At 38.2% G+C, this 18,643-nt stretch overlaps 1 pseudogene; it reads left to right on the top strand.

Moving 5' to 3' along the window:
* The first annotated feature begins 5,872 nt into the window (after positions 1-5,872).
* The window catches only part of LOC126487814 (Y-box-binding protein 1-like), a 53,680-nt pseudogene continuing 40,909 nt past the window's right edge, over positions 5,873-18,643 (top strand).

The raw sequence follows: 18,643 nt of genomic DNA, 5'->3' as shown, positions 1-18,643 counted from the left end.
CCCCAGTTTGGCAATGAGTATTTATCTTTTGAGCTCCCATTGGGGATTCAACAGGAGATTGAATCAACTATTCCTCTGCTTTGGGGACTGGAAGCACGGCCAGCAATGCAAATCTAACTAGAACTCAGACAAATCCCAAATCCCAAAATTTCTTGACAAAGAGATAATATCCAGGGACAGAAATTTTTCATTGAATGGCCAGAGTTGACCTTTCCCAAAGATGGTATAAAAATATGACCTGAAGACCAGAAGGTGGGCTCCACAGGATGCTGCCATTGTAGGTATAGGCTAAGCAGTTCATATAGAATTGGGCTTCTGGCATTACAATGATGAACCATATGCAAAGTGCTCCTGAAGCTCTGTGCAAGGACTCTCGCTAACTCTCTCATGGTCTTTCCTGTAAGGTCTGGGGAGATAAGAAGGCATATTAATTATGTTTGATCAAGGATTATGGTTGGACAGAAGTTCAGCTATGATGATGAGACCCCCTAAGAGGTACTGTAGGCCCTCGTGAAGAGAATGGTCACTACTTTATATGCAGGGTCTCCAGATTCTCAGTCACCTGATCTTTCCATTGGATTATTTCAACTCAGAAAAATAATTAAAATTTCTTATCATATTTTGCAAATGACAAATTCTTTGTTCGATTTATGCTACACCTAACATTAACTCTGGATCTTTGTCTACATCCTCTCTCTCTCTCTCTCTCTCTCTCTCTCTCTCTCTCTCTCTCTCTCTCTCTCTCTCTCTCTCTCTCTGTTATTTTATGTCTGTGCACTTGTAGTTGCATAGTTTTGCCTATGTATGATACTGAGTTGTGTCTATTTGTGCATGATATCATTTAAGTTTCTAAGCATTTCCCATATATACTGTTCTATTCCCTTAGATTGAAAAATTTATTTGATCAGAACTAATTATTTCTTAAGCACACAGAAATTCATTCCAAAATCAGTCTTCACTAATGGGCAAGTACTTTCTGTCATCAGAGATTGTTGATTTAAAGAGCAGAGTTGAGAAATTGTTATTGAGGGGCACTTCTATTACAAGATAAAGAAAAACCAAACTGTAACTGGTTTTGAAGTTTCCTCTCTTCTGACTTTCATAATGCTGGAATGTGTTATACAGGCTACAGCGGGGACGGGGGCGGGAGCATCAGTGCCTCACCAAGCTGTGAACCCTATAAACTATTAAATTGGAAGACAAGATGTGTTCATGGCTGCAGAAGGAACACAACTATGGGGGAGGTAACCAAGTACTCAGTGATTAGATTTGAGACCCACTGCACAAGATGGAATTTGCACCTGGTACTATAAATCTAGTAGAAAATCCATGGCTGACAAAGTTGTAGGCCCTAAAGGAGAACTTGCTACTATTGTTTAACGAAATTGGCATAGTGCCAACTAACATTTTAAATATTCATATTTTATATATAGTCACATTCTACCCTCAATCTTTATCACATCAGTTTCACTTTGCAATGAATGGTGGTTAATAAAGAGAGTTATGACTGATCACAGTGCTAAGAATGAGAGACAATTGAGTAATCCATTTTAAGCAGGACATTAATGCCATTCCTTTCTTTATGGCTCAGAGAGCACAGGTAGAGGGAGACTGTAAGAGATAAAAGATAGGAGAATGAGATGCCAAATGCAGTCTTTTAGCAATGACACAACCATTGCAACTACAATTACATAGCTACTGTAGCTGCCTACACTGGGCCTACACCACAAATTCAGATCTGTCAACAGTTGATTATGTATCAGGGAGGTACAGTACCCTACTTCTTCATACTAAACTGTTGGTTACTAATGTATTCTAGGGGAGAGGCAGCCGTAGTCTTCAGCTGCATAACCACTAATAAACATACTAAGCTCCAAGAGATCATTCCAAACCCATGATCACCCAGACAGACCTAGTTAAACTCAGTGGTCATGAAATAAAACAAAAAGGCATAAATGTGGGAAAGGGATCTTAATGGAGAGGAAGAGACTGGTAAGGGTGATATAAGAGAGTCAACTCATAATAGTAATCAGAATGCATTACACACATGGAAGAAATTGTCAATGAACCGATTCAATATGTATTTTATTTAAAGTCTTCATTTGAGGCCTAAATGAAGTTGGTTGATTGGTTGGTTGGGTTAGGTTGGACTGGTTGGTTGGTTTAGCTATTTATTTTGTTTACTTCTTTTAATAGGAGAGAAAGAAGAAAAGTTTGGAGTCCTCCTGTGAAACAAACAGAAAGAAAAAAAAGGGGCTATTTCTTTTTTTAAATATTTATTTATTTATTATGTATACAATATTCTGTCTGTGTGTATGGCCAGAAGAGGCACCAGACCCCATTACAGATGGTTGCAAGCCACCATGTGGTTGCTGGGAATTGAACTCAGGACCTTTGGAAGAGCAGGCAATGCTCTTAACCTCTGAGCCATCTCTCCAGCCCCAACAAGGGGCTATTTCTGAGGCATTGTTCTAGTTTGGCCCTGTGGCAATGTGTAGGGCCCAAAGTCATGGCCAGCAGGGAACATTCTCTGCAAAAATCTAGGCCAGAGCAGGGACCTACTAAGGGATAAGTTTGTAAGTTCATGTCTGCAACCGAATTCCTGAATATCCTGTACTTCAAGAAAGTTATGCTGAACTAATTTTCTTTAGAAGTACAAATAAACACGATACATTTTTAATTATTCAAACTATATAAACAAGTCCTTTTAAATGAATCTATCTATCTATCATCTATCTATCCATCTATAGATCTACCTCATCTATCTATCATCTATCTATCTATCTATCTATCTATCTATCTATCTATCTATCTATCTACCTATCTATCTATCTATCTACCTATCTATCTATAAATTTTTAACAAATCATGATGGGCTCACACTTGTCTACTAAATATTTCCCATACCTTTGCCCTTCATGGGTACCAGAATGTAATCATAATCATAATAATAACACATTCAACCCTTATTAGAGGATTATGATAGTCTTTCTTTCCACAGATGTTTTATTTCCCAGCTCATCTTGAATAGATACAAATGACCCAGTGACTCACTCCATTGCAGCCCAGGAGACATAAAGGAAAGTTTGTTGACAACATTTCTTGACATCTCTAACATTTACTTAATGGCTGGAACACCTCTGTTACTCCTTTACATTTTAAATGAGATCATAAATGAGATTTAAATGAGATCAGTGCTCCCCAAGCCCTTTTTTGCCACTGTATGGGAAGGGCTGAGAAAAATGTGGGATTAATGTTTCTAATGCTGTGCTTGTGAACAAACATTAGAGATCTTATAGCCAGATTTAAATGCCATGTAATAAATTCTTCCATGTTTAAGTCAACTTAAAAAAAAAAGAAAGTTATGCTGAAACCACAACCAATGTCAGTTTGATATTGAAATTAAGATCTGAACACAGGAAAAGGTAGTAGGATGTAGAGAGCCAAAGGGACAAGAACTCTCATTTGAAATTGCCCTGGCAAGTACAGGTCTCCATGAATTTGTAGAACAAGCAGAACTTCCTGTAGTGCTCAGTAAATACTAATAGGAAGAATGCTAACAAAAGGGACTTGGGAAAAAACTCTAAGAGACGCCATGTCATAGACGTGGTGAAGGATATCTTTTGTTGTCCTTATCTTAAAATCAACTAGTCCAAGTTTTATTAAGATAAATAAAATTACAAACATACTTTCTAAGTGTACTAATTTGATTTAAATATGTAAAAGGTCATATATTATGACCTTGTATTCAAACATACAACATCTATATGCCATTTTTCTTTCCTACCTCTTCTTTTTGGAGTACTAAAAATAATGTATATCATTTAAAAACAAAAACATAAAATATGAAAAATTATTTAACTTAGGTATTATCTACATTGCATCTACAGCAAATTGCTAGACGGTGGCATAGTTCCCACTACGGTGATGGAGGCTGGCAACTAGTATTTGCTGTGAAATAATCCTTTTAATCATTCTGAATATTTGTCACTTGGATTGACTAATAGCCAAAAAGAAAATATAGGTGGGAAAAGCAAACTAGGAGAATGATTGGAAGAAGAGGGAGGAGCCAGAGAGACACAGCCAGCTGCTAAGGAAGCAGGGCATGCACAAAATAAGGTAACAAGCCATTAGCCATGTGGCAAAGCATAGATGAGAAATATGGGTTAATTTAAATGTAAGAGTTAGTTAGTAATAAGCCTGAGCTATTGGCTAAGCATTTACAATTTATATTAAGTCTCTGAATCAAATTTGGAAAGCAGCTGGCAGTTATTTGGGAACAGGTGGTTGGGATAGGAAAACTCTACCTACAGTCAGTCCTTCCTCTCTCTTGTCCAGTTTGGTGAGGATGATGGAGCTGCTGAAATTGGTTCAGTAACTAGACTACTTCAAGAACAATATTTCTGCTATTGTCTTGGCTTTTCTCCCATTATCATTACTTACAGTATCAAGATGTCTGTTATTTGCTATCTTGATTTGTCACTTTTTAAAGCTAAATAGACAATGTGTGAGCCTTAAATTATACTCTCGTTACAGACCCTGTGAAGGTAAAAGATGAGCCTGCTTGACTCTACCTCCCACCGAAACAACTTGTCAAACTGCCTATGGTTTAGACACCACCTGATTGAGTGACCATTTCCCCAACAAGCCACCTTTGAGGGAGGGAAGGAAGTTTGTCTCACTTTCTGAACCACTTTTTTTTCCAGGTGGCATATAGGATAAACTCCCACTTGATGCTCCTTCTTCCCCACTTCCTTCAGAGGTCCTTACTCATCTTCCCAGCTTCTAAACGTGAGGACATCCATGTCTCAAGACTATCTTTATCTCCTTTAGGAGATACCATTCAGTTTCATGGTTTGTTTCCTTGGCAAACAAATCTATACAAGTCCTGAGGCCCACACTCAGCTCATTCACCTGCCTCTAAATTCCATTAAATAAGCATCCTGTACTAAATATATCTAACCCCAAACTTACTTCCTCTTTCTCCCCAGACTGCCACTTATGATTTTCACTTCCCAATTAGTCTCAGTCTCTTTTACTGAATTTCTCATGGTAGCAGTCTTGTACCTGGCTTACATTTCCCTTATATTTCTATACATAATCTAATGGGAAATCCTATTATTCTGTTTCCAAAGTAAATACAGACTTTATTACTATCTCATATGCTAGCACCCTGACCCAAAGGTTCATCGCTTCATACCTGGTTATTATGTCCTAATGCTACTGACCACACACAGTACCTTTTGTTCACTGCTTGCTGATACATTTTTGTACCAGTCTATACCATGTTTAAAAGTACCTCAGCTGACTGAAAATTGTTAGTTAAGGTGATCATGTCCTCTTTTAGATTTCCAACTTCTTTACTAAGAAGCCTGGATTTAGTCTGTAAAGACTGTATCATTTTTCTATTGTCAAACTATATTTTTAAGAAAAAAAAATATTGAGGACAAAACTAAGCCCTAGAAATAAGAATAGTGGTGTGGAAGAGGCATCACGTGCGTCTTGTAAGACCTCACACATGGTGTAAGTAAAAAGACTATTGAAACCTTGGACTGTTAGATTGTCTGACATATTGCTCTTTTTAAAACAGTAACTTATGAATTATATTTAGAATAATAAATATTATCACCAGTGGTTTAATTAGCTGGAGTAAGTGCAATAACCATTACCTGCCAGTAGGTGTCACGGTGCTCTTGGAGCCACATGCTTGGTTTAGATCTGATTTACGTTAAATGCTGAAAAATATGCTTAAATCAAGAAGTTGTTTAACATAAATCATAGAATGTGTGCTTCGTGAAGGTCCGTGGCTGTTCAACAGTCCTAGGGGACAGTTGATGGACGAAGATGGCACCTCCTGTTCAGGATAGAGGGCATGTTGTCCGTGTTGTCCATAGCTGCAGTGGCGGAGCTGGGTTGGGTGCAAGCTCCTCAGCTGCCACTGCCAGCAATGGCTGGTGAGCTCCTCAGCGCTTTCCACCTCGGCTTCCTGTGTCTCTCCACCTTCACCACTTTAGCCTTTGCGAGCACAGAAAAAACTGGACCGCTAAGTCAGCCAACAGCTGCCAATTAGGGCCGCTGTGCAGGAATTCTATGCTCCAATGAGTGCTGCATAGCCGCCATTGGCCAGAGCTGCCAGAGACTCAAATGGCCCCACATTGGGTGCCAACTGTAGCTATTAGTTTAATTTGGGAAATAACCAGGCCAGTTTAAAGATAAACAATTATATTTTTAATTGTTATAAGGGGAAACTCACGCCACAAGAATGGGAAGTCTGAATTCTGCTGTGTCCTATGGGAATCACCCAGAAAGTGAGCACCTGGTCTGTCTCAGTTTTTCTTCCTGAGCTCCAAGTAGCCACACCTAACTAGGTTCTACTTCTTAAAGGTAATTGGTTAACAGAGCTTCCCCTATCACATGACAGATCAAGTCACCCCTCTGCTCAAACGATTCTATGGTTCTCTATCTCACAGTAAAACAAATTTTCAAAACAGACAAAAGAAGCCACATGACTACACCTTCCATCCCTAACATCCTCCTTCAGTCTCCTTGATTGTCCTTCTGAATCAGGACATTTAAAGAATGAAAGCTATCTGAAGGTGATATTTAATAGCTCCTCTTGTCCTGTCACGTGTAATATTTTGCTATGTGCAATTAATTTAGTCTGGTAAATGCAGCCCCTCCTGCATGCCTTGACCTTTCCATTTGTTATTCTGGAATTTTAAGTTGCAAGACTTTGCAAAATTCCAGAAAGTTTCTCCCATTTTAGAAATAAATTACCATTATTGCCACTGATATTTCATGAATCCCTGTTACTAATCAGCTTGTTTCATGAAATTTATTTTATATTTTCTATATTAACAGTTATGTATCAGTATGTCACATATTAATATATCAAATATTTGTATATATACCTAGCAATCTATTATAACAATGATGACATAAATATATGTGTGTGAGGGTGTGTGCATGTGAATGTGTGTGCTGATGCTGGGAAATTTAAATGTATGTTTTGAGTCTAAATATGGAGGATAAACAGTTTTGTCTTCTAATTCATTTATTCCTTCTAAATAACCCATATAGAAATTCTTGTTTCCCACTCACTGTGTACATATGGCATAGCAAAATTATATTTATAAACTATACTGGTCTCAGTTCCCTATTATATTTAGTCTTCTTTCACTGATAGCAGTGTTAGGACTTGAAAGTAGTTATGCCACTGCTTGAGGTGTGTTGTGAGCTATTTGCTTTTTTCATGAAAAACCACTAATTGAAATAACACTGACAATGGTTGATAAATTAGGAGTTTTCACACTTGGCAATTGGGTGGGCATTTGTCTTCAAATGAGTAAACAGGCATCTCTCTCTCAGGACAATAGCTGTCAGCATTTGTACCAGTGATAAAATCAAATCTTCCAAACACAACCGTGATTTCAGGAGCTTCCCTTTGTCTCTGCCACCAGGACCTCACCAGTTTTCTGTAGCAGGGCAGTTTGCCCTCGTGAAATCAGTGACATTAAAGGCATGATTATATGAAATGCTCAATGTTTAGAATATTTGTGTAATTCAGAGAATCAATATATAACAGATTCCCAATCAGCATGTTAAAAATCATGAAGGAAAGATACACTCAAAGTAAATGAGCCCAGGAGGTTTTACCTTTAAAAGAGTAAAGAAGTTACTCATTTGGTTTGAGATTCTAAATGACAACTGCCTTCTGGGCCATATTTATCAATAGATTTTTCAGGAACTATCTGAAAATTCTATTAAAATTCTTCCCTCTTCTAACTATAAATATCTGTGGAACCAAGTTTTATTTATATACTTCAAACAATATCAGGTTGAATGCAAATTCTAGAATCCAGCTGTCTTCTAAGAAGCTGGGATTGAATGATTTTTTTTAAACAATATTGTAACGGCGTAAGCGAATGCAGACAGATTGTCAAAATATAGACAGCTTTAATGGAGGAATAGACTTACAGAACCACTGTTCCCGCGGAGACCAGGAAAGCAGAAGAGAGCGCTGGGAGCACGCTCACCAATTTTATAGGAGAACTTTAGCCTGAGGCGAACACGCCCCCTAAGGGGTGGGACTTATCCCTACACAATATATTCAACAATGTCAGTGCTCTTACAAAAATCTTTTAGTTTTGTAAAATGTAGAGTGTTTTCTTTGTAAAAATGTGCTGTGTACTGAGACAATGGGGATGTACTATCGGGAACTCACCAAGGCCAGTTGGGATAAAACCGGACTCGCTGAACATAGTGGACAATGAGGACTACTGAGAACTCAAGAACAATGGCACTGGGTTTTGATCCTACTGCACGTACTGGCTTTTTGGGAGCCTAGGCAGTTTGGATGCTCACCTTACTAGACCTGGATGGAGGTGGGTGGTCCTTAGACTTCCCACAGGGCAGGGAACCCTGATTGCTCTTTGGGCTGATGAGGGAGGGGGACTTGATTGGGGGAGGAGGAGGGAAATGGGAGGCGGTGGCAGGGAGGAGGCAGAAATCTTTAATAAATAAATAAATAAATGTGCTGTGTAATGTATAATGCTTTCATTATTTTTAATAAATCTACAATTAAATATTTATAAAAATAAATCAAACTTTAATATGAAAGCTATATACACTTCATTATATTTGTCAGAATTACTTAGAAACTCTCTTTTAAAAGGAAAATGTCATAAGCATGACCAAATTTTTAATATCAATTTCCCAGGAATCTTTAAATAACAGCTTAACCTAGCTATTAGAATATTCAAGAATACTTCATTCTGTCTATTAATCTTCTCATTTAGAAATGAAATAACTGGCTTGATGTCAGAACAAGAGACAGGTCTGTCTACTTCTAAAACTGGGCCAATTAGGACATCTCTTGGCTCTTTCTTCCCCAAGCTACATTCCATAGTATCACATTCTAGTATCCCCAAGCAATATTATGTCATGGAATCCAGCATTAAAATTCTACATTAGTTCTTTCTGCTCCAAATCCTGCATGATTCTATTTTCTATAGTAATTTATTGTATGAAGACAAAGACTACCTCTCCTCATCCCTAAATTTCTATTTTACATGTGAATAGTTGTATGTTTTCCCTTTCTAATTAACCAAATATTAATACCAATATTTATCAACCATTTTAAGCATTTTCAGTCATATGTTAAGTTTTGATGTTTGTTTATGAGATAGGGTCTTGCTATGTTACCCAGGCAGCCTAAACTCACTATTCTCCTGATTCAACCTCTTGAGTACTTGGATTACATGTAAAGCCAACACACTTAGTCTTGCTGATTGATTTTAACCATGCCCCTATAACCTTTAATGACCTCAAATTATTAATTGTAGAATACTAACCAGCTCATAATATAAAATGGGAATGTAAAATGCTGAAATTTTCACACAGTTGCTTTTTTTCTCATTTAGGATTCAACTCAATCATTTTCCATATGCTCCATAATAAAATAACATGTAGCAGAAAGTGATTCCATTTTGAATACTCATAAGTGAACACAACAATAAAGCTGTCTTCCCAGTTCCTCATATCCAGGAAGCCAGATCCTCTTGTGGATAAGAAAGAGCAGGTCGCCTTAAGTGGGCAGTGATAAAATGATGAAGGGCGCCAGAGATGAAGTTCACTTATGCCACAAATCCACTTCACTTTCCTCATCCAGCCTTACAGATGGTTCTGAGTGCTGGGGTCATATCTTCATTCACTGTAGCTTTAATCAAGAATGAAGGGCAATCCGCTTTTGACAAGAAAATCCTGTAAGCAAATCTGGTTGCCCAATAGCGTACGATTGTGAATCATTTCCCATTTATGTCACTAAAGTGATCTGACATTATATTTTTCCCAAAACTTTGCAACCAAAAGACGCTTAACCACAGAGGATTTACTACCCAGCAACCACAGCCAATAGCCTTGAGGGAGCTTGGGGCTTCCCAAGAAGGGGATTGTAGGGTGCCTGGACTGCATGATGTGACAGAAAGTGACTTCCAAAAACAAAACATCTGATTATTTTTAATCACAGCTCTGTCATTTCCAGACAAGCCACTTACCATCTCTGAGCTTCGCTTGTTTCAGTTAATGTAATCCACTCACTTGGATTCTGCAGGAATGACATCCGAGAACGCCTTACAGAGAAACACTGACAAAAGGAAAGTCCTCCCTGGGTATTTGTTAAACTGGATGAAGTTCTTGTTTCCCCTCAGCTCACTCAGTCTTGAAAACATAAAAGCACCCCTTTTCTCCTAACCATCACCCAGGATTCTGTGGCCTGATCCAAAGTATGCAGCTATACAAATGAGAAGATAGAGCAGTCTAAAGCCAAATTCTTAATTTCAAGAGATTACAAGTAATTTTATCACTATAACTATGAATATCAACTTAGAAAAATTTTCAAAATCCTATTATAAACTGTTTATTATTTTGCTAGTACCCTGCAGTGTAAATATCCCTAGTAGTAGTGGTATTACTTTAAGCTTATCAGTGATGGATACCACAAAATGACTTCATTAAACCAAATACAGTCAGGAAGAAAAAAACAGGAGCCATAGAGGGGGATGGGGCATGGGAGGGTTAGCCCCTGATCCACATTCTGCATTTCATGTCACCCTGTAGAGCTAACAGAACACAGAACAGCCGGCTGAGCAGGACAGAACCATGAACGTGGTTTCTGCAGGCAGTGTTCCCAGCCTAATACAGGAAATGGCTTTAACTACAGCTGCCAGATTTAGCAAATGCAGATTGAGGAACTGAAATAAAATTTAATTACAATAAATGTAAATCATTACTTTTACTTCTTCATATGCAGGTTTGTTGCTACCTGAAATTCAAATTTAACTGAATGACGTATTGCATTAGGTAATACTTGACATCATCCAAAGCCCATGGACAGTAGAAGCCTCAGATCTTTGTTGAACAGAATAATGTGGTCACTGACACTGTCACTGTGAAAGAAAGATTGAAGGATCAGGCAACACCCACAAAAACAGACATATCGCCCCCATCACTCTCTGAGTCTGTACTCTGTGGCTGTGTCATTGTTCGTTCCTGCAGTTAATCATGCTGCAAATAGCAAGAACTGCCATGCTCAGACACTCCTCCTGTCCCTGAGAACAAAATAGCGACCCATACAAACAGTCTGCACTAAAAGAAAGTTCTTACTCTTTGAGGAAGGAGCAGGTCTTTCACATTTAATATACCTATTGTACTTCATACAAATGCTCTGAGCTAAGACCTGAAAAAACAAAATAAGTATGTATCCTGTTCTTTGCAACACGACTCTGAACTTGGTAATGCCAAGTATAGGAAGATGAGGAAACTATACTCCATGTTTTTCAAGGGCTTACAGTTAGTAAAGAATATTCACAGACCAGAAGCAAACATATGCTGAGGCCAATCATGTTCAGACATCAAACTCAATAAGGAAGTGAGGATGACCTTGAACTTTTGGTCCCAGTGCGTCTAGGGTTTGCAGACTTAAGCCACCATTCCCAATTTTATGCATTGCTAGGGATCAAACTCAAGACTTTGTGCATGCTAGGCAAGTACTCTGCCACATTCTTAGCTCTAGAACTAGAATTTTCTATTCATGATAGAAGCCTATCATTCATAACTGATCTCTTTTTTGCACTGAATCACAAAAAGAAGGGCAAGGTGTGAGTAACATCATCATGCAGCCAAATTCACAGCTATAGGAGCTGATTGGAGGGTCTACTCATTGTTTGCAGTTTATTTCTTTAACTTCTGTTGCTAAAATATTAAATATTCCTATTGTTATATAAAGCAAATAACAGCTGTTGTGTTACAATTATAATTAATGTACTGGATTAAACTACTTGGAGTGGACTGCCACACTTTGGTAAAGCCTTTGTTTTCACTCTTTATCACTATTTTACACTGTAGCTATTAAAAGCAATAGTTTCTTTTCACATTTCCAAATGAATTAGAGGATCTTTCTTTTCCTTGAGTCCCAGACCCTCATGTGTGCTGGGAAGTACTCTTCCACTGAGCTAAATGCCCAGGTCTCTTTCTTTCCTTAACACATTACAACCTGGGGTGCTCTTTGAAAATGGACTGCTTGTATTTTCATCTAGAAAAAGCATTCAGGTTAAAAGATTCTGAGTTTCATGTTCACTTCAGAGACACCCTTGAAGTCACCCAGCTCATACAGTTTATGCATATCTGTCAAGTCATCAATTTCTTGACAGAGATCTTCTGGAAGAACATGATGTACCTGCCATTGCACCTTTTCTTTGGCGTCTACAGGAAAGGTGAGGCCTAACGATGGTGGGTTCAGGCGGAGAGAGGACACAGGGTCAGGGTCCTGAAAAGAATGCTGACTTCTTGGTAATTATATTTAAATCTGTAAAGTACCATTGAGCTTGCAGCTTAAGATTAGATGCTCTGGTCACTCAATGGGTCCAGGGAAACAGTACAGCCCACACATGAAGCTCATTTTCAGAGCTCACCACCTAAGCCAGAAGAGAAAATGGAGCAACAGGAAAAGAAATCCCAGAAGAAACCAAGATGGCAGAATATTAGAGCACAGAATAAGGCCACAAAAATGCAAAAAGAACTTTAAAAATGTTAGGCAGGTGGCTCACAGCTATATGAGAATCCGTTCCCAGAAAACCAGGGCTGCATTATACAGCAAGCAAAGGTTTGCTCCAATCCTATAGGCTGGGTGCTCACTCTGCTAGTAATTAGTTTTGCTGTTTAAAAGCTTTGAATAGCGTGTAATCCTATTTATCAATTCTTAGGGTTTTTTTGCTTGCATTTCTAATAGGATAAGTAACTATGAAGCTGACGCCACTGAATTAAGCAATAAATCAAGAGACTATCACAAACGAAAGAAAAGAAAAGAAAAATGAGGACTGGAAAGATACTTGTATTGTAAATGGCTTACCTACCATGCTCAAGGCTATCTATTGAGCCCAAGACACCCAAAGGAAGAAAATGTTTGTTTGTACACACAAAAAGGAAGACAGTAACTGAAGGATTATAAGGATTGCTAAAAACAAAGACTTTTTATGGTAATTCCACTTTTGAAAAGAATCATCCAGAATGTTACTCCACAGCAAACAAATGTGCAGACACACCAAAGGCAAAGTGTGTCCTCTCTCTGGGCATCTCTTCATTGTCTGCACTCCTTCCTCTGCGATGTCAGTCTTTCCATCCAATTCATTTCTTGTGTCTCCTTGCTCTTACCTCTCTTGACCCCTTTACATAAAAGCCAATAAAAATAAAATATTAACAACTATAGCTACATGTTGTTGCTTTGAAACAGACTGTCAGGTAGTCTAGAGTTCCCTAATACTTACTGTGTAGCTCAGGCCGACCTTAAAACTCCTGATCCTTTCACCTCTGCTTCTTGAGATGTGGAGTTACAGGTTTGTGCCACCGTGGCTGGCATTATTACTGGTTATTTTTTACTTAAAATGTATTCAAATTAACGAATTATCTTATTGAGGCTTATATTGTCCAATTTATTTTTTAAATATTCTATGTGTATGTTTATGTACATGCTCCTGTTCATGTATGTACATGTGTATGAGACTGCACATGAAGGATAGAAGGCTTCCTCTATTCCTTCATTTTTAAAATACATTTATTTTTATTTTGTGTTGAGAAGAGTTTGCCCGCATATACGTACATGGACCACATACGTAACTCCTGGAATTGGAGTTACAGGCAATTGTGAGCTTCCATGTGGGTTCTGGGAACAGATCCTGAGTCCTCTGCAAGAGCAGCAAACACTTTTTACCATTGAGTCATCTCTCCAGACCCTCCACCTTATATTTTGAGGTAGGGCCTTTTACTGAACCTGAAATTTTCTAACTAGACTGGTTATCCAACAAGCCCCAGGATTTGCTGTCTCCCTCTCTCTAGTGCTAAGATCATAGGCACGTGCTGCCAAGCCTGGGTGTGCTTGGTTGCTGTAACCTGACCTCTGATCTTTATACTTATGCAGCAAATACTTTACTTATTGAGACATCTTCCCAGCCCTCAAGAATAAATATAGATTTATAGACTCTTAAAATTGGCCTTTCAAGATTAACACCCCAAAACAGTGATTAAACTTTGCTCCAGTTTGAAGTGAACCAAGACTTTCCAATCTGGGGTCATTCTAAGTATTTTGTTCTCACTCGAATTCTGTTTTTTTGCTGATTGAGCAACCTATATCTAGTGACAGTGACCCCAAAATCATTCTTGAATTATAATTCTCTCCTATTCATTTTTTTTCTATTTTTAAGAAAAGTTTCTCAAACATTGTGGCCACTAGCAATAAGATGCTGAGTTGGTTAGGCGAGCTATCTGTTGGCCTCTCCTGGGCTCACTCACAGGGATACTTTCAGAAAGTTCACTTTAGTTGCCCCTACTCCATCACAGCAAATCTTACTGGATCCTGCTGGACACCCATTTTCTATTCTTCTGATACTCCCATCTCACCAGACTGACTTTCTTCCGTCGCCCAAAGAATAGTGCTCCATGGGCTGAACTTCAATGGACAAAGTCACAAGTCACTTGCTTTAGTCCTCTTCGGAGTGCTAAATGTCACACAATCTGTTATGAATGTGCACATTTGTGGACTTTATTCTTATTTCTCTCAGTAGAATGCAAGCTTTATGGAAGCAGAAACTTTATCTTTTAACTTTCATGTCTTAACATCTACAGGAGTTCTATAAACTGATGGGTGAAAGAATCGGTGTTCCATTTCCTTAACCACCAGGTCCTGCTAATTATGTGTTCTTATCTGTCATTTCTCAGGATCATAAAGCAATCCTGTAATGGACTCTGGCCCTATCCCTTGCAAGGATTCCTCCTAAACTCCATTCTATTCTCCTGTAAGTCAGAACAGGGCTAATTATGGCATGTTATCAGCTTTATAACATCAGTAACCTCTTTGCCATCAACAGAATAAAGTGTTAAGTCTTAACCATGGAAATGAGAACTTTCATGACAGAGTCCAAATCTCTGGCCAGCTCTTATTTGCCACCACTCCACTCTGGAACAATAGGTCTTGTTTCCAATGTGTGAACTTGGGTGCAGGGGTGGCGTCCCACCTACTCTCTCTTTACAGAGTGCTCTAGGTCCTTGGTGGGATTTGAACCTGTGTCAAAGCTGGAATGTGCAGTGTTTTTCTACCCCAGTGGTTCTCAATGTTTCTGATGCTGAGACCCTTTAATAGAGTTCTTCATGTTATGCTGACCCCCAATCAGATAACTACTTTTGTTGCTAGTTCATAATTGTAATTTTGCTACTATTATGAATGGTAATGTAAATACCTAGGTTTTCTACTGGTCTTAGGTGATCCCTGTGAAACGGTTGTTCGATCCCTAAAGGGATCATGACTCACAGGTTGAGAACTGCTGTTCTAGCCTTTTCTATCAAACTTGCTACAATCTATAAGAGCTAATATTTCTACCACCTAGCTAGGGAAATTGTTTTATTATAGTTGTTTTCTTATAAAGTTTTGCTTTTCTCTCCCCACCATCATAAACTTTCTTTCTTCCATATTTTTCTTTATCTTTTAATTTCCATATTTTTATACCTTATAGTATAACAAGTTTTATAAACTTCAAGTTTTAACATGAAGTAGATGAAGGAGAAATGTTAGTTGAAAAAAAAAACATTCTGAACAATAGATTTCTGAGATCTAAATGTCAAAGTCCAGAAGATATCAATGAAATTTTCTATACCAGAGATAATTCCAAACCAAACAACACATTGAACACAGGCAGTATGATCACAGTGAAGGGGAATGATAACATAATAGGATATTCTTAGCATGTATATGAAAACATTTGGTTGCTTCTCAGTCTCATCAGAAATTCAAGCAGACCATTTTCCAAAAGCTACAGACTGAATATATGATTTTCAGATGTATATCCATTCAAATAAGTAATTGCAATAGAATCTTATAGGTTACTTTTACCATTGGAGGATCACGGAGCATAAAGGACTTGAAATCCCTGAAGGTGTGGCCCTGTATCTGCTAAAGCTCACATTAAGTCTGCTCTTGAGTTAGTGGAAACCAGAGTAAATAAAAATTTCTCTCTACAGCTCTCCGTTTCCCACAAGTCTGACGGGTCACTAAATACATAAGTATTATTTTGTTCAGTGGGGTATAGAAGCCTTTTGCGTGTACACTGACAAGTGTGGGATGTTTTTAGAAACATTTGCCCTCATGTTGGGAATTTCAGCTTCCACCACATTGTGACTTTCCTTGCGACTCCACTATATGTTATATGTCGCCCAGTTTGAGGCAAATACTGGACTACCTACCGCATGACATTTCCAGCCCAGACTGACAGTCTGCTGCAGCTGGTGGTCTTTAAATACAGCATTCCTCTTAGTGATCTTCTGCGGTATCATGAATCTCAAACTGTGATGCTGACAGGAAAGTTAAGAACAGAATCTTCCACCATGGAATAATTCTTCCTGGTCAAGGACAGTCAGACCCCAAGAGAGCACTTTGTATGTTTTTGCTCAATGAAATATTGAAACTTCTTTCCTTTTGCAGCTTTTTGGAAACATATCAGCTAGTATTGACCTTGTAAGTACCGAGTTTCTTGTTGACTCTGATTCTGCCTCTGTAATTATCAAAGAAAGGACATTCTTTTTATATTTTCAACAAGCATATGACTAAATGTGGTAAGTTAAATATCTTTATTTTTCTAAGGAAAATTCTTTGAATTAGTATGTTTTGTATTTTATCAATAATAGTCATAAGCAAAAAGAAAATGTTCGGAATAACACTACAGGTTTCTAATATGGCCCTTAGGGTACTATTATTCTGTTACATTCCCTTTTCCTAGAATGGCAATTTTGAGCATAGTGTTAATTATTCTATTAAAATAGACACATTATTACCTGAATGCCACATTATCTGGAGATCTTATCTGTTATGTAGTTAACATATCCACATGATGGCTTTACATATGGCACTATGTGATCATGCCACAGTATCGCTACCTCCTACACCATGGCCTAATCACTAATACTTGGGCCTCTTTCCCCCTGAACTGATCAGAACCAAGAATCAATCACTGGATTCTGGTGGGGCCCATAACCTAGTGAACAGATTGAGCATGAGACATTAATTTATTGTTTCCTTTTTCTACAGTGTAAGTCAATTCCCAACTCTTAAATCAAACTAGCTATATCACACACAGCATTCAACACATGCAGGAACCTCCTTTTGTATAAAGTATACCTTGTTCAACACAGAGCAACAAGAAAAGCCACAGAAGTAAAGCATGAATTGAGATCATACTAAAGATATTCATAGACCCGAGAGAAACTTATCTAAAAGGAGGAAGCAGACCAAAGCGCATCAGAAATATAAAGGCTCACTATTCACCATTATCTGCAAAGAAAACACACTGAATCTAGGATCTCTCTAATTGTTTATGCTTTATCAAAATATATATGAACTCGACCCTGAATTGTCCAGTCCTGTCTTACCTGATTCTGTGTCCAAGAACTGGCTCTCTAACCAGCTTTTCAGCTCTGGTACTCATCAGAAAGCAATCCCAAGTAATAGGTAGTCACCACTTTAAGCCAAATGCTGTCCAGTACAAAGAAGTATGCTCTCAGAAATGAAGATTAGTGTGCAATGTCTAAGTCTAGTCTCATTCTTCTTTTTATAAATAAATAAACTGCCATTTAAGTTTATACATCTACATTTGCCTCTTTTGAATTTAGAAACTGGGCTATTTTTCAGGTATTCCCAGTCATCCGTCTACTCATCTTACCTTAGGATGGGACCTGAAGTTTAATGGTTGAACAGGACCCTGCAAGAAGATATGAGAGGACTGTGTAGCTCATTTCTGGAAGATTTAAATAAGAATTGCTTGGCCTGCCGTACTGAATGTATTGGATACAGCTCTTCCTCCTTACAGGGATTCACAATCTGTCACTATTTTAAGAGTAAACTATACTATAATACAATGAGTTGTGGGAGTCATTGTATACATGGAAAACTGAGAGCCTGAGAATGATGGGAAATGGGCCAGGCGCACTGGGGAGATGGTGCAGTTGCTAAGGAACCTGCATAAGGACCTGTGGTAGGGTCCCCAAAAACCATGTGAAAAGCCAGGCATCTAGGCAGGTGCTGGTAACTGAGGGTGGAGGGTGTGTGCCAAAAAGTTAACAAAGCTTATTGGCCACTCAGTCTAACCAAATTTATGAACTGCAGGCTCACTTAGAGACCTTATTTCAAAACTAAAAGAAGAGAGCAATGAAGGAAAGATACCTCTTGCCTCCCTGCATACATGGGCATGATAATCTTCACACTTCTACATGCCCCACTAACAAGGATATACAACACATGCACACACAAGAAAAAGAAATGGTCCAATTTTGTGCACAATTATTCAATTCCTAAACAAATTGTCTAGTTAGCTGATTTTCTTCATCTTCTGTACAACAAAATAGACACTGAGATATGAGGCAACTTTTCCTGGGAGACAGCATTAACAACAGATAGTGATGAAAAGTCTGTAGAAGCCACACTAATTCCATATTTCCACTTTCCCGGTGTTTCACATTAAATTATGTGTTTAATTTACATCTTGCTATCCATTCTTAGGTTGAAGTCTTGTTTGCTAACAAGGTACTTATGATAGGTATAATCCAA

This window comes from Alexandromys fortis, unplaced genomic scaffold (assembly GCF_014885135.2).
Source record: "Alexandromys fortis isolate MF-2015 unplaced genomic scaffold, M_Fortis_MF-2015_v1.1 scaffold_182, whole genome shotgun sequence".
NCBI lineage: Eukaryota > Metazoa > Chordata > Mammalia > Rodentia > Cricetidae > Alexandromys > Alexandromys fortis.
Note: the sequence above shows the minus strand (reverse complement) of the source record. Positions and strands in the feature narration are given on the sequence as shown.